Here is a 14,617-nt window from a genome sequence, read left to right on the forward strand (position 1 = left end):
TACACCTCTGCCACCTTTTGCTCTTTTTACTCACGTAATTCTTTTCCAATAACTTATCTGAGATGACTAATGCATTAACATGGGTGAGATAGCAGAGATTATTAGAATAACCTTGGACTAAAGCTTCTCTAGTTAATAAATCAAAGCATTAAGTTTATTTACAAAAGTCAACATAATGCTGAAGTCAGGGAACAAATTCATGATCATTTCAACATTCAGTTCTCTACAAATTGAATTTTTGGATGTGTCAGTTCAGACTTTGTCTCTGCATAGTGAGATTGTTAATTAAACTTGTCTTGACCATGGGAATCAATAGACATTCTGATGTAAACTAAGCAGGGAGTACTGAAGCATGCTTATCATTGCTCATACAGCTGCATTCCATGTAAAGCTTCCGAGTTTGACATCTGTGTTTTAGAGCAACCTCATGTAGCATTCATTGCAGCAACCAAGCCATGAGGTGGTTAGGTATGAGTCATTGTCTGTAATCCCACCTCCACCTTAATATGATTCATATCAGAAAACAGCTTTCTGTTAGCATTTATACTAAGTTGAAGAGGAACTGTAGATCCCGAACCTACATAGGAATACGACAGCAAAGAATTATTTATTTACTGAATTTATAAACTGCCCATAGTGGGAAAAACAGCAATTTACATATTAAGCTCAAGCTGATGGTTGCAAGATGGAATCTTACCTATTTTGTGTTTATTTTGACATCAAATATGAGTAGAAAGGGATGAGGCTTTGGTTGCAGTGTTGTAATTTCAATCCTGACTTTTTAAATCCACCCTACACCTCTTACTACTAGGTCAAATCTTTTGCAAATATGTTCTATGGTACTCATTATGCAGTTTTAACATATTCAGGAATGATCAGGTATAACTTTGTAAAATAAATGATCGAATAAGAACTCTCTTACATTAGGTACAAATTCTGCCCATACTAAGCTAGTGTTCTCATAGTGAGAAACTGACCAGCCTCATATACAGTTCTGAGAAACTTAGTTATTCCAAGCCACCTTTTAAAATGCATTACATTTTCTTCAATTCCATCTTCTTACGTAGCTATGTAATAGCTCAGAGCCTGACCATCTGCAAGACTTCTGCTCTCATTACAAATCTATCTGACTGCTAAAATCTGCCCTACTTAAAATGTTCTGGCTGTCAGCGGCCTGATCGTGTGGCCGATAGAAAAGGCTTAGTCCCAAGGTCTGCGATGCATTCTGTTTTTTTTAAAAAAAGATACCCACGTCTCTTTTAACAGCTTTTGATTGATTGCAAATTAACATTTGCACTGATATTAATTTGTGCTTTTTCATTTTTATCTAATCCTGGATTTTGTTGATTGTTTGATACCTTTAATGTCAAGTTTCAGAAGAAATGTGTGTGTGTGAGAGAGAGGGGGGGGAGGAAGGAAGAGAAAGAAATAAAAGAGAAAGAAAGAAAGAAAGAAAGAAAGAAAGAAAGAAAGAAAGAAAGAAAGAAAGAAAGAAAGAAAGAAAGAAAGAAAGAAAAAGTTGAGTTGCTAGTGAAAAAAATTCAGTACATTTATGACGGACAAATGTCAATCATAATCTCAGTTGCCGATAAATTTTATCTGCTCTGTTTTCCCCATCTTGGTTCCCTCCAAATGTGCTGGACAACAGGTGTCTATCAAAAGAAATGTAAAAAAACCCAATCATAGATTTCCTGTGTCATGTGTAATTGAGCACTCATTAGACTATAAACAAGGGCAGACCAAAGCAGAACTAAAAAGCTGCCTACTTGCATTAATGCTGTGTTCTTGAATGTCATTTTCTCATGGCACTATCATAAATTTAATATTCAGCAAGTCAAGGCTTGTTTGAGTTATAGTAGGCAAATCCCAGTGGGCCGATTAAATTTGTACCACTGTAACTTTATGGCTTCTTGAGAACTTCATATCATACAACATGTCTTAATCCAAAATATTAAGATCAATAATAGCACCTGGAGTCTCCTTTTCTATGCATGTACTGCCTACAGACCTACTGCCCTTATTATCTATCCTTTTATTCTCATACAGCATCTGAATAAGGGTCCTTAGGGGAGGGAGAGGATGACAAAAATGGATGTCATTGACATCACAGTTCAAATCCTATGACTTACATACTAGCATCAGCCATCAGGATGCAAGTATGAAAGGCTGTGGATTGTGTCTAAATGTTGTCATTTTTTGTCATTGTAGTTTGTACTGGATACCCATGTCTGTGACTCAAGGAGCTAGAAACAGTGATAAAAATGCAATAAAATAAATCAACATAACGGTTTAATTAAAGAAAAAGAAAGCAGAAAGAAACCCATTCCAAATGGCAGCTGGTTTGAAATTTATAAAAACTGAGGCATAAATAAATAGCAGATGTCTAAAAACACTGCAATAGTTTTTAAAATAATTGACATAATGTTCATGGGGAAGGAAAGATATTTAGAGCTTTTTCTGGGGCTAATAGCTATCCACTAAAGGCTAAGTCAGTGGAAAACTCTAGGGATGTGACATTTAATGTTCCCATTCCAATCTTTAGTTTGCTTTTGTTGCTTTGGTTTTAGAACTAGTAATAGCACTTAGACTTATATATCATCCCATAGTGCTTCACATCCCTCTTTATAAAGTTAGTGTATTGCTCCTGTTAGGAATGTAAGTCACCTAACAGCTATTTGGGTTGAAAATATATAAACCAGGATAGACATTTTAATACTGTCTCTTTAAGAGAATCTTAAAAGTGTAATTGGGTGTGGTTTCTCAAGTGGCCATAAGATAGAGCCAGAAACTTGGGTTGTCTTAGTCTTAGTCTTTTTTTTTTCCTTCTGTTGGAGAGTTTTGCCGTTCCTTTTAATTGACTGATATTCCTGGATTTGATGTAAGTCTGTTACTGAACTGTTTTTGATACTGGACTTTGTTATTGGATTATCCCTAGACTAAAAACTGACTGATCTTACCTGTGAATGACTTTGGACTGTATTTTGAACTTTGCTTAAAAGTTTCTGGAAGTAAAAACCTACATTTACTGTACAGTGTATCTGTGTGCTGTGTGTGTATTATTCAAACACTTCTTTCAAATACGTCTCCCTGTATGCGCTCATTCTTCTAATGGGGAATTACCTCAACAGCCCCCAACAATCCGGGCCCTCATTTTACCAATCTCGGAAGGATGGAAGGCTGAGTCAACCTTGAGATGATCAGGATAAAAGTGTTGGCAATCAGCAGAGTCAACCTGCAGTGCAAAACCATGGTGCAGTTTGAAATTATTACAATAACAACTTTGATAACATCTTGTGGGTAAATCTCTACTTTAACATCTGCATAGCAAAAGACCTTTCACAGGCAAGCTAAGATCCGAAGAAGGCAATATTATGGGAAGATGACAGAACAAAGATGATGCCAGGCCTTGCTTGGGCTGTGGTTAAATGCAAGTTGAGAAGAGCAGTGAGGGGAAATAAACCTGATAAGCAATATATGGAAGAAGCACATAAAAGGGGGATTAAAATACTTTATGGTGCTGAACTATCTTAGAACAGCTCTTCTGGAAAAACTACTTTTTCTAAATAACTGAGTTTCTAACATGCATAGAAGGAATGTTGTTGCATTCATGCCCATCCATTTCAACATTTCTTAAAGGGCTCTTGTAGGCTTCCATGAGAACAAGTGTTGAACCATCTAAGAAGGGGATATCCTATCTTGCCAATTTTAAGACCTGTGGCTGGCTGGGTAATTCTGGGAGTTGAAGTCCACAAGTCTTAAAATTGCCAAGGTTGGACACCCCTCATCTTAGCTGTTGATTGGGCTAAGAGTAACCCTTGTTATCATATGAAATTGAACATTAAAACAGATGAAATGTCAAACAAAACATAATTTTGAAACATCCACATCCACAGAATATGGATATAAGAGCTACATGGAGTCTATTAATGGAATCAGCATGCAACTGGTTTACTGTCACCAAGTCCAAATATCATAAGTGCCTATTTAATAATACTATTCACATCAACTTCTGTAATATTAATACACTGTCTAACCACACAGCATTAACCTTTGCCAGTGCAGGTGTGTTGTTTTATGTGCAGCTATCATATTATCTTTTCATGTTCAGGATGCGTTCTGATCTTTGCATGGGTAGATTGGCTGAATTTAAATTACAATGTACTTGCCATTTCTGACAATCAGGGGGGAAATATATCAAATGGCTTATTAAATCTGCATATCTAACAGCAGCCCTTGTTCTGATGTGCAATTGATATCATTAACAAACAGAAAAGAAGGCAAAAATTATGCACCTTAGGAAAAAGTGGCAGTTGTCGAAACAAGCACATTCTGTTTATTACTTTAAACATAACTATTTAAATGTATTACGTGAATATATTGTTACATGTTATACACAATAGAATCCAGGTAGGAGATCCCATGGAAGATTGTGGAGAATAAGAAGTACTGTGGGACTTCCAGATTTAGACAGACAAGCAGGTACCAGCTAAACAACCAGACGTTGTAATAGTAGACAAAGAGGGTGGTTGCGATAGATGTAGCAGGGCAGAGGTGGCATTCAGCAAGTTCTGACCAGTTCTGGAGAACCAGTAGTGAAAATTTTGAGTAGTTTGGAGAACCGGCAAATACCACCTCTGACTGGAGATTTTACAGTATCCTTCCCCTGCCATGCCCACAGAACCGGTAGTAAAATTTTTTGAATCCCACCACTGTAGCAGGGCCAAGTGAATAGCAATAACAGGAAGAAGTATGATAATGAGGAGAAATTATGAAGTAGGAACTAAAGATATAGAAAGTAAAGATCAGATTGGTCCCAGTGATGGTAGGACCTCTTAGGGCTGTGACTCTTAAATTGGGAGATTGGCTCCAATAGATCACAGGAACAAAGAGTCAAATGCCCCAAATTCTGCTTCTTGATCATACTTAGAGAAAGGAGTTGTTTCTGTTGCAAAATCAAGTGGCTTTAACAAAACAAACAAACAAACAAACCTCCGGCTACTTCATACCTCTCCAAAAAGCAGCTGATCATATAGAAAATGAATGTTTTCATTTTATAAAATAAAATAAAATGAATGTTTTTGCTATTCTAATTTCTCAACTGTCTCTTCTTCATCTTGTCTTTCCTCAATTTCATCAAATAAAATCAACCCAAAGTCAAATGCAATCAGTGTGTGCCATGTAGATGAAATGAGGTGTGATGAACAGAGCTCATATTTCCTGAAGATTTTGGACAGTTTGCATGGAAAATTCTTCATATTTTAAATCTTTATTTAGAGTCAAGAGGTCACACTATACAACTTAGTCTCTCTTTCTCTGAAACCTGTTCCTAATTTACACTTCCCACAGATGCAAAATAGATACACTGCCAGCTTGGCTGTGATTCAATGCCTGAGAACAACAGCTGAAAGAAACTGACATATTTCTTGGCTGTGCTCTCTGATCATATGATTCCTGCTCAAAACCAATTATTAATTGTTCAGCACAGTGCTATATACTACTCTGCCTCCATCCACTTTCTTTTTTTTCTTTGTTCTCTTTTTCAAGGGAAAGATGAGTGATTGCCAACTTTCCAGGTTCAAGAATTTTCTAGAGACTCCTCAGTGAAATGTCCAATGAAATACAGCTTTAAATATGCTCTTGTGATCCTGGCTGATAATGCAGACCTGAAGGTCAATAGAATAAACGATATCTTGTTTACTCTGTAAAATCTGCTGGCAGTTTTGGATCCTATTGTTTAGGAAGCATTTGTTCATAGATTGTAGCTAAACTGGGTTGTTTAAGCAACTCTCAAATGACCAAGCTATATGTTTGCTCATCTTTTCTCAGCGTATATTCTGCATTATTTCTTTCGTCTTTTGTGCCTTGTCTGTTCAAAATTAAGCACAAAATTAGAATTTGCAATGTGCTGTCACTGGACTCCGAGGATGCTCTTAAGTATTTCCTTTTGTTTTATTCTCCTGTAATCCAAATGATTAAATTGCAGATTAAAAACAAAAGATATTTAAATTGATAGGCCTGGAGGGTGATTGCATGTATTTATGTTTACATAAGAATTACACATTACACAAGAACATATGTGACTTGCGCAGAAGACACCAAAAGCATATGGGCCCTTTTTCATTACTATATTCCTAGTCCAAATCATGACCTCCTTTTGGCAGCAAAGACACTTTCGTCTCATTGGAAATATGCAATATGAGAATCATCAGTTTTGATGAACCTATTAGTCAGATACAGGTAGTTCTCAATTTATGACCAAAATTGAGCTCTAAATTTATATTGCTAAGCAAGACAATATAAATGTTAAGTGAGTTTTGCGCCTTTTACAATCTTTCTTGCCATGGTTATTAAGTGAATCACTGCAGTTGTTAAGTGAAACATACAATCATTAAGCAAATCTGGCTTTCCTCATTGACTTTGCTTGTTGGAAGCCATTTGTAATCTTAGGGGAAGATTACAAATGGTGATCACACGATCCCAGGACAGTACAACTGTCATGAGTAGGCCACCTTGAAGTAAGGTGGGCTGCTTATAAATTTTATAAATTAGTTAATTAAGACATGCCAGTTGCAAAACATCCAAATTTTGATCGCATGACTATGGGGATGTTGCAAGAGCAAGTGTGAAAAGCAATCATAAGTAACTTTTTGAGATGTTGTAACTTTAAAGAATTACTAAGGGGGTGGTTTTAAGTTGAGGACTACCTGTATATATTTAAACTTTATGGCCATACATGCCACAATGGCATTAATCCAACTAAGAACCCTGTTACATTCTTTGTTTTAAATTAAATGCACTGGGTGGATGTTATGGCTAATGTTCTATCTCTTAGAACTGAGGTGCAACTGAAAGAAAAGTTGAGAATACAAAACAAAGATTGCATTATTTTCTTTTGGGGAAGATCCTAGTTTTCAGCGTTTGAATTAAATAGGAATTAAGTGGCTTTGGGGGGGGATAATATTACATATCATATTTTTCTATGGCAAGCTGATGCAATTCAGTCTTAATTCTACTGAATTAAGTCCACAGAATATTTCTAAAATTAAATTAATCAGTTGGCAAAACCTATATAGGAAGCGTAGTCTCGCTTTTTAAATGTTGAATATTTAAAATACTTAGTAAATGTATAATGCTCCTACATTTTAACCAACTCAACTTAACCAATTCAAAACAAATAAGCCATGCTCCCAAATTAGGATTATAAAAATATTTGTCAGCAATACAAAAATAAGAGCAATATAGCGGAACCTCGGGTCGCAAACGCTCCTGTTCGCAACCAAATTGGGTGGTGAACAAAAAAATCCACCCCATTTTTTAATCAGGTCACAATTCAAAAATTAGGTGACAAACAAAATCAGCTTGGAAAGGTTCCCTTTCTGTGCCAATTTCTCCTTCGGCACAATTTTTTTGACTGTGTGCATGTGCAGTCAGTCGTGCTTCTGGACATGACCAAATTGGGTCGCGACCAAAGTCTGGGAATGGATTAGGGTCATGACCCAAGGCTCCAGAAACAAGCACCCACACCACTCCCATTTAAGCCTCTTAAATACTATCCTGAAAATTAGAGCCTGACTTTGCTGCTAGTTTCATAGATTGACATTAATTTTTTTCCATATGAATTACAAATCTTCCCTTGGTCTGTTTGGTTTCTATTTAAATATAGAACTACATGTCTGTTTTTAATTTTGTTTTACAGAAATGCTGAAGGTCAGAAATCAGACCGAACAAACTTTTCAGCTGACTGCAATATGTTGTTGTTGTTGTTTTGATGAAGGTATAGGAGTTATACAGTCACTTGGTGCATATTGAAAAAATAATCTTGCTTTTTAGATAAACAGATGAAACAAGAAGCTTGTAAAGAAAATGCTTTATGAATGTGTATAATGGCATCTAGTATTCTCCTAAAGCAAATAAACTGACTATTCTTTGGAAGGACAGATAATGAAGCTGAAGCTCAGGTGCTTTAGCCATCAAATGAGAAGAGAGGATTCATTGAAAAAGACCCTGATGTTGGAAGAGATGGAAGGCAAAAAGAGAAAGGAATGGCAGAGGATGGGATAATTAGATAGTATCATTGATGCAGTGGGCATGAGTTTGGGTAGTGGAGGATGGGGGCCTGACATGCTATGGTTCATGGGGTCATGGAGAGTCAGACACGACTTGACAACTGAACCACAACAATCTAGTATTGTGATGTCACCCATGGACAACAACTCAGAATCTTCTTCAGAGGTCAGCTCAAAGGAAAAAGAGCTCCTTCCTGGTATGTCACGAACTGGGTGAATTAATGACTCTGAACTGCCAGCTGAAAGAGATTTATGGGAGGCTATGGCAAGGGACAGCTTACAGGGGCAGTTGGTCAGTGAAGAGGAGGAGAAGGAACTGCCTTCTATGGTGGATCCAAGAACACACAGGGCAGAGAAAAGATAAAAAAATGGAGATCTGCCAGATTACTCAGGAGAAGGCCCCACCCATCTTGATGGGCTGCACCGGAAAGCTATTTATCACAGCAGGCAGAGGAAGGCATTGCTGGGAACAACATGTTTGGTTTCTGGATGTGTGTGTTTGTTCCTTGTGCTTCCTGCTTGACTTTGTGCCTTGGAGACTGAACTTCTCTTGCCGAGTGTGCTCTGGTGAGTGTACTTCAGTTTTGCCTAGTGGATTTAAGTTTGTTTGGTGGACTTATTTGTTGGAGCAACTTTCCATTGTTTTATGGATTATTGGACATTGCCTTGTGGACTAATCTTGGCCTGCTTGTGGCTGGATTTATTTGGGACAGTTCTGAGGCTGGGTGAAGGAATTGCTGGGGAACATTAATAAACTCTCTAACCCACACTTACATGTGTGAGTGAATGAGTAGGGCAGCACAAGTATTCATTGCTTGGCCATCGAAGAGGACAAAGGTTGAATTCCAAATATGTGTGAATGAACACATTAGAGGGAGGAGAATGGACACTATTGGTGAAATTAATTCTTCCTCCTCACTGCCAGCTACATATCTGGCACACATTTGTCTCAAAAGGATTGGGGAATTCTCCAGAGCATTTTTTAAGAAGATATGTAGGGAATGAAGAACAAAGAGCCTTTCTATATAATTAGGAATCTGCTGAAATCACATAAGATGTTTCTCAATGTCTTCTTGATATTCCCCCTTCTGATGTTCATTCTAGATGGCGTTGCTGCACTTGGGTCTTGAACTAATGAGGGAGAATTCTGGGAGTTGAAGTCCAAAGGTCTTAAAGTATAAAAAGTTGGACACCCTTGGGCTAGATATTAAGGTGTCATTCCCCCCACCCCCAGGCCAGTTCTCTGAAAATCTGTGCAACTGCAATTATTCATTGCAATCTCAGTGCACGAAGTGGTGTCATCTACACATTTTCTTTGATTGACAAAAATCCATACATAGGAAAATGCCCACATATTACTTCAGAAAATTGAAAGCACATCAAAATAAAGAAGGATGCGCAATCTAAAACTTTATCTACTAGACTGGATAGAATATGTACCTATTTCTTTAAAAAGCTATCCACTGCCATAGCCGAACCTCTAAGCATAATCTTTGGAAAATCTTTTAGGACCAGCTCTTTGCCAAACCTATGGTCACAAGCCACGGTCATCCACATCTTCAAAAAGGGAGACCCCAGTCTAGTTGAAAATTACAGACCAATCTCTTTATGCTGCATTACCTGTAAAGTCATGGAATCAATTATTAACCAATCCATTATCCTCCACTTAGAGACAAACCTACTCTCTAATAAACAATTTGGTTTCAGAAAAAAACTATCCTGTAATCTGCAACTCTTACACTGCAAAAACATATGGACTACACCACTCGATCAGGGCAAAGCAATAGACGCAATCTACATAGACTTCTATAAAGCCTTCGATTCAGTGGTACATGACAAAGTACTACTAAAACTAAAATCTTATGGTATCTCTGGACACCTGCATAACTGGATAGAAGCATTCCTGTCAAACAGACAACAAATGGTCAAAATTGGGAGTGTCTTATCAAATTCTGTACCTGTCAACAGTGGTGTCCCTCAAGGCAGTGTTCTAGGACCAACTCTCTTCATACTCTACATAAATGACCTCTGCGATCATATTAAGAGCAACTGCGTTCTCTTCACTGATGATGTAAAGCTATTCAACACCACAGACAATACTGCTACCCTTCAAAAAGACCTTGACTATGTATCAGAATGGTCAAACAAATGGCAACTTCAAATCTCAACAAATAAATGCTCTGTCTTACATATTAGCAAAAAAAATCAGAAAATAAAATACAAGCTGAATAATCAAGACCTTGTTGATGATCCAAACTCTGTCAAGGACCTTGGAATACTCATCTCTAATTATCTAAGTGCTAGAGCCCACTGTAACTACACAGCCAAAAAGGCATTAAGAGTTGTTAACCTAATCCTACGTAGCTTTTTCTCTGGTAATATCACACTACTAACTAGGGCATACAAAACATTTGCCAGACCAATACTTGAATACAACAGCAACAGAGTGGTCAACGTCTGGAATACTCTACCTGACTCTGTGGTTTCTTCCCCAAACCCCAAAAACTTTAACCTTAGAATTTCTACTATTGACCTCACCTCACCTCTTTCCTAAGAGGTCTGTAGGAGATGTGCATAAGCGCACCAAAGTGCCTACCATCCAGTGGTGGAATTAAAATATTTTTACAACTGGTTCTGTGGGCATGGCTTGGTGGGCATGGCAGGGGAAGGATACTGTAAAATCTCCAGTCAGAGGTGGTATTTGCTGGTTCTCTGAACTACTCAAAATTTCCACTCCAGAACTGGTCAGAACCTGCTGAATACCACCTCTGCTCCCGTCCCTGTCCTATTATTTCTTTTATTTTTCTTATATGTACTCATTTCTTGTATTCATAACTATGTTTATCCTTATACCTATTATCTTGTAAGTGATTGACCAATCAAATCAATCAATCAATTTGTCCATTGTTCTATTTTCTCTACTCCACCATGCAGACACTTAAGAAATGGCTACCATGGTCACACCACCCCCAGAATTTGAAACATTCTGCCCAACAAAGTGTTGGCACCAATGTTACTGATTTTTCAACTTAATAAAGTTATTCTCTCAATATATTCATGCATTAATTTTAAATGCATTGAAATGGGACTATTGCTTTTATTGTTTGTGTGACGGTATCATTCAAACAATGGGTTTATTTTATCACACATTTTAATTATTTAAGCGTTAATATATTTTAATCCACATGGGGTAAAAAATGAGTGTGAAAAAAGCAAATCAAAGGAAAGAAAGGAAATTCCCTGGATGGAGCAATACAAGAAAAGTCAAGAAAACAATTGAAATGGGATGCATTGTTTAGAGTAAGGGTCTCCAACTCCTAGTCTGTGGCCCTGTACTTGTCTGTAGCCCATTGGGAAGTGGGTCATGCATGCAGCATGCAAGCATGCAAAACTATGTCCTGTCCTCTCCCCCACCGCCACTGCTGCCAGTCTGTGGAGTCAGAAAGGTCGGGGATTGCTGATTTAGGGGACTTGTTTTGATGCTGATGATAGTTCCAGTCATATGAAGACAGAATTTCTTCAGTCAGCCAACTGATAGCAATGCGGTTCTTTCACATGGGAATAATATTACTCCAGCATTGTACAACAGTTAGCAGCATAAATACTCCATTTAAGATCCACTGACACTTCTCAAATTCTTCAAGGGAACCCTCATGTAGACTGCATGATAAGGGTTTTTCTTTGCCTATATTGAATAGATTTGACTTTCTTCCAGAGTTAATTGGAAGGGGGAGGGAAGGAGGGAAGGAGGGAAGGAAGGAAGGAAGGAAGGAAGGAAGGAAGGAAGGAAGGAAGGAAGGAAGGAAGGAAGGAAGGAAGGAGGAATCCATGTTCTAATTATTTTACTATTTACCTAGTTTGGCCCAAATGTGTTTGCACACTAGAGTAATGCATAAATTTGTGGTGTTTTTCTGCAACAGCACTCAAAAAAATCATAGTTGTGTTGTCTTAATGTCACAATAAAGCATCACAGTCAAAGCTGCAGTATCCTATATTGTAGTATTCTGCTGCTGTAAATTTTGGAGGATTACAAATTGAAGTATTTATGGGTTGGCAGAATCAAGAACATTACAGCAAAGTTAAAAGAAAAGAATTCTTTTCATCAGATAATAACGTTATAATAACGAAGAGATACTGAACAGATACTAAAGACAGGCTCTCCTTGGCATCCATGATTAGACCCACAGTTATTTACAACATGATCTCTCAGACTTTCCAGAATGGCACTGAATTTCACAGAGAAAGCACTTTTGTTCCTTTGCTTTAACTCAATAACTTAGATTAATGAGATCTCTTTAATATTTTCTCCAACATTATAAAGTTCAGTCGGCATAAAATAAGCTTTCATTTAAATCAGTGTATGCTAATTTAGGAGCTGATGAATGTAGTTGAAATCCTGCACTGTGCTTGCTTAAAGATGAAAAGAGATATGGCATGAAGCGGACCTTTGCCAGCAAGTTTTTTTTTTTTGTAAACAAGGGGATATCAAGCCTTAGAAGTCTTTGTTAAAATGTCTTTGATGTGAGCTGCCCTTGGAACAGAAAACCAGATGTGAAATGGAACATATAAGAACATCATCTTTACTAAAAAGCCGAAGTCTTAACTGTTAAATTGATGCACAGATGTCCACATTTGCTAACAATATTACATAGGAAATAGCAAGTGCTGATACATCTTTCATTTTTGTTAATTTTAAGGAGGGGTGTTCATCAGATGAACTTTGATGAACAGAAACAAAAAACAAAGTTCATCAGATGAACTTTGATGCAATTATGTGAATTACAGAGGTCTTAATTTGGTGAGCTATTATATCTATTTTCTAAATAGATGTGAACCCCGTTTTCTCCATTAGTTTACATTTATATCTTGTCTTTCTTCTGGGAGCTCAAGTCATGTATATTTTACACCTATCACCTATTTTTCCCAAAACAGGTATTTTATGGGGTAGGTGGGTCTGAAAGAGACTAGGTGGCCAAGTCACTCAATGAGCTTCCATGACTGATGGTAGATCTAAATCTGAGTTTCTCTAGCCATAATCTGATACCTTCACTTCTACATGTGAGGGAGTATCTAGGTGAGCATTATTCTTATTTATTTTTGTGACCTCCCCTATTTTAGAATATACCAATTCTATAGAGGTAAATTCTAAAGGCAAATTTTATGTGCCTATTATAGCAATAGCACTTAGACTTATATACTGCTTTATAGTGCTTTATAGACCTCTCTAAGCGGTTTACAGAGTCAGCATATTGGCCCCAACAATTTGGGTCCTCATTTTACCCACCTCAGAAGGATGGAAGGCTGAGTCAACCTTGAGCCTGGTGGGATTTGAACTGCCAAATTGTAGGCAGCTGGCTGCAGAAGTAGCTTGCAATACTGCACTCTAACCACTGTGCCAATCAATTATGAGCAATAACTTGTAGGATGTTAGCTTCTTTTAAAATTAGGGAAAGAAGATCAAACATTTATGCAAGATCAAAGTTGCAGATTTGCATTTTAAAGCCAAACATTCATACTACTGCAATGTTTGATAGATAAAGATAAAAGAATCAAAAAGGAAAAAAATGTATCTCTATACAAGAAAAAGAGAGAAAAATAAAACATTATAAAGAAACTTCTTGGGTACAAATTATACTTTTCTCTATCATTATGTCCCAACTGATATTTGCAGTTAAAACATTTATAAACATTAGGAATTGTCTCTGATTTCTGTTTCATCTCTTCCCCTTCCCCTGTCATGGAAATTGTCCTCTAAACTATCTAAACATTTATAAACATTAGGAATTGTCTCTGATTTCTGTTTCATCTCTTCCCCTTCCCCTGTCATGGAAATTGTCCTCTAAACTATCTAAATTTGCCTTCTGCTATGTTGTCTTTTAGAGTCAGTTTGGTCAGTAATTAAGGCACCAGCCTAGAAACCAGGAAACTGTGAGTTCTAGTCTCCCCTTAAACACAAAACCATTGGTGAGTTCTTTTTGTCAGCCCTAGGAAAGAGGCAATGGCAAAATCTTCCAAATTCTTGCCAAGAAAACTGCAGGGACTTGTTATTTTTTTTTAAAAAAAGTCAGCAGTATTTAGCAGGATGCTAATATGCTGCTTTCAGGGGTGGGTTTCCACCGGTTCTGTCCACCTCTGTAGAACTGGTAGCTCTGAAGAGCAGCAGACATAGAACCGGTTCTATGTCTGCTGATATTTTTGTCCACCCGGGCTCTTACCTGATCTTTATTTCCTGATTTTTCAACTTCAGCTGCTGAACGAGGCACAGCTGCAGTTAAAAAAGCAGGAAAAGAGGGCTGTTTCAAAGGCTGCTTCTCGGGCACGCATGCTAATGATGATTAACAGGCGCGTGGCAGCGGGCAGGGAAGCTCATAAATTCTGAACCGGTAGTTAACCCTGTCGTCTCCCACCCCTGGCTGCTTTACCTCTTATTGAAGAGAAAAGTACATTATTTCTTCATTGTACCTGCTGCCCTAGGTGAATTCTTACCATCCAACATTATTAAGTATACATTATTATTTGAATCTTATTATACTAGGAGTTTCCACTAATTT

The sequence above is a fragment of the Notechis scutatus genome, chromosome 2, assembly GCF_049901735.1.
Source record: "Notechis scutatus isolate UNSWTSFEM ecotype Mainland chromosome 2, rNotScu1.2, whole genome shotgun sequence".
In the NCBI taxonomy this organism is placed as follows: Eukaryota; Metazoa; Chordata; class Lepidosauria; order Squamata; family Elapidae; genus Notechis; species Notechis scutatus.